Consider the following 2,663-nt stretch of genomic DNA (forward strand, 5'->3'; position numbering starts at 1 on the left):
AGTTAAGCTCCATCTGGGCCCCAACTGGTGCCCCCTTGGGGCGTGACCGGGCATCCTGGCGCGCTGCCGACGGAGCCCCTCACAGCGGCCAATTTTTACCCAACCGGGTACCAACTCAAACCCCTGCGGACCCCCTACTGGATACCCAACTGGGCCCTTACTAGGTACCCTACCGGGCCCCAACCGGGCCCCACCCGGATATCAACCGGACCCCAACCGGGGCCCAACTGGGTCCCAACCGGGTCTCCCCGGGTCTCAACTGGGTCTGTACCGGCCCTCAACTGGGTGCCCAACCGGCCACCCTCCGGGGCCCTACTGTACAGATCTGTTATCATGGGCTTCCCCCAACACGTGCTCCAAGTGCACAGCAACAATATAATCGATTGATCGAAGTGACAGCTGATGCGGGCCGCGAGAGGGCCCGCTGCTGTGGTGCGTCCAGCTCCATTCTCTCTCTCTCTCTCTCTCTCTCTCTCTCGTTATCATCCTTCAAAACCACACCCAGTCAGTCGCTGGCACGCACGCTGCGAGCAGATAAACGCAGCGGGGTGCAGAGGAGGGATTGTCAGCTTACCTGGACCTCTCTAGTTGAGCTCTCGATGTCTCTGTCTCTCTCTTTCCTTCGAGTGCAGCGAGCCGGACTAGACGCAACGCACGTGTTGTCCGCTATCTGAAAATTGACAAGAAGAAAATGTGAGACCTTCACGATCAGCTAGGGAAGTAGAAGTTGTACTCAGCCACTGTGTTGTTTTTTACCTGTATTAAAGTTACAGTCAAAACAATTTTAAATGGGTGCGGAAAGTCAGTGAAGCCCCTATGAACACAGTATTAATCCAGAACGTGGCTATCATACACATAAACTGGGCGTCCCGTTTGTTGTGCCAAAAACTAAGAAAAAAATGGCCAGAGTAAAAAAGCTCAAGGTTTCCCAAACCCCCATGAAATTTTAAAACGCGCGCCCGTTTCAGTGGAGTGCCCACGTGAGCGGATCCCAGCCGTCAGCGCGAAGAAGACTCCATTTTGAGTCCAAAATTATTCATCAGCGACCCCAATCGCTCGTTTTATGGCAACGGCTGCCGGGGCTCTGCTCTATCGGGGGTCGAATCAGTTTGACTACCGCCGAGAGAGAGAAGGGAGAGAGAGGGACCAAATAGCCACTCGTCTCTCTCCTCCCCTCTCAACGAAAAAAAAGAGGGCGAACAGGGGGGGGAAGGGGGGATTCCAGAGAAAAAGAGGGGGGAAGGGGGCAATTCGCCGGAGTAGGCCTGTGCCATCCCAACTGCCCCCAGCCCGTCAGCTACTGGCCAAATTGGAAGTAATTGGCAAGGCAAATCAATTGCAAGGTTCGTGTGGATCAGCCGGCGGCGCCCCAGGACAACGGCGTCTCCCAGCCCAGCACACTGCGTGAACGGTCGGCTTCTAAGCTGATTAAACGCGACGTGTAGTAAAGACACGTATATTTTTCCCATTTACCACACAAGCAAGCACTGTGAAAATATACTCGTAAACTTACGACACTTGTTAACATTTTTATTTACGGCGCAACATATTTTGAAAATTTGCGACAGCCTATTCTTGCTTGTGGTTCAATCACAAAGTCGATACAAAGTGCTCGTAAATTTTCAATTTCAAATTTTTATTCTTCGACAAATGTTATAGAGCATTTTCCCGTACGACTAGCACTGTGAAAAATATCATCGTGAATTTCCAAAAATTTTGTAAACTCGAATTATAATTTAAGTTGTAAAGTTATATACGAGAGCAGATTTTTTACTCGCCAATGGATTTTAAGTCGATCGTACTGCATGTATTTTTACGATTTTAAAGGCATACCTACTATTTTTTACAGTGAGTGAAAAGGATGATAGAAGACCACGACAATCCCCACCCTGGACTCTCGACCCCTACCTCTATTCACAAAACATAAAAAACGACTGGAAAAGACTAAAAGGGCCGAACAGAAAAGCAGGCATCCTATTCGCATCTGGAGGAGGCACATAAAAAACTTGACTTAATACATGAATGTAACTCAACTACTATATTTTTTAATGAACGTCCATACTGCTTTCAGGACGCGTGCGCAAGTGAGTCTCCATGAGTGGCAAGTGCGCGTGGAAGGCGAGGTTCTCTGTTACACGCGGCCACCGCATTAGGACAGGCCAACCCTCATTCCCGTCTCTATGGTCTATGGTTTAACTTTATTAGCATTTCAAACGTGCGACTGTGTGTGTGTGTGTGTGTGAGTCGTTTAATAAGGGGGAGAAAGGGGTATCCATTCAGCACTGTAAAAACGGAACCACGAGGTGGCGCGGAGGGTTGGGGACAAAAGCGAGGGGTCGGGGTGTGAGCGATGGACCTCCACATCCTGGGGATGCTGGGGCCCGGCAGGGCCGGGGGTGCACCACGGAGGGGTGCTTAGCGCTCCCTCTCGCTCTGACACACGTACACTCACGTCCCCCGGGTCGCTTCGCTCCCTCGCTGCCTCTTCCCCTCTCTCTCTCTTTCACCCCCAGTGCTCCCGTTCTGATTGGGTTGGTGTCGGGACAGTTATCCGTGGGGTAGGTCACCCTTGAGGAGCCCCTGGGGGCCTCTGGCTGGGCCAGATCAGAAAGGGCAGCAGAGAGAGAGAGAGAGAGAGAGAGAGAGAGAGAGAGAGAGAGAGA

General features: G+C 51.4%; 1 protein-coding gene across 7 annotated transcripts in view; it reads right to left on the reverse strand.

Annotated features, from left to right (window-relative positions):
• Nucleotides 1-2,663, reverse strand: part of LOC127749631 (oocyte zinc finger protein XlCOF6-like) — a 219,104-nt gene that overhangs the window by 130,451 nt on the left and 85,990 nt on the right. For all 7 annotated transcript variants that reach the window (XR_008011248.1, XM_052268563.1, XM_052268564.1 and 4 more), the window contains one exon: nucleotides 575-670. The gene's annotated coding sequence lies outside the window, so the exon portion shown is untranslated. The remainder of the gene's footprint in view (nucleotides 1-574; nucleotides 671-2,663) is intronic.

Source organism: Frankliniella occidentalis, unplaced genomic scaffold (assembly GCF_000697945.3).
Source record: "Frankliniella occidentalis isolate FOCC.00 unplaced genomic scaffold, Focc_3.1 Scaffold72, whole genome shotgun sequence".
Taxonomy (NCBI): Eukaryota; Metazoa; Arthropoda; class Insecta; order Thysanoptera; family Thripidae; genus Frankliniella; species Frankliniella occidentalis.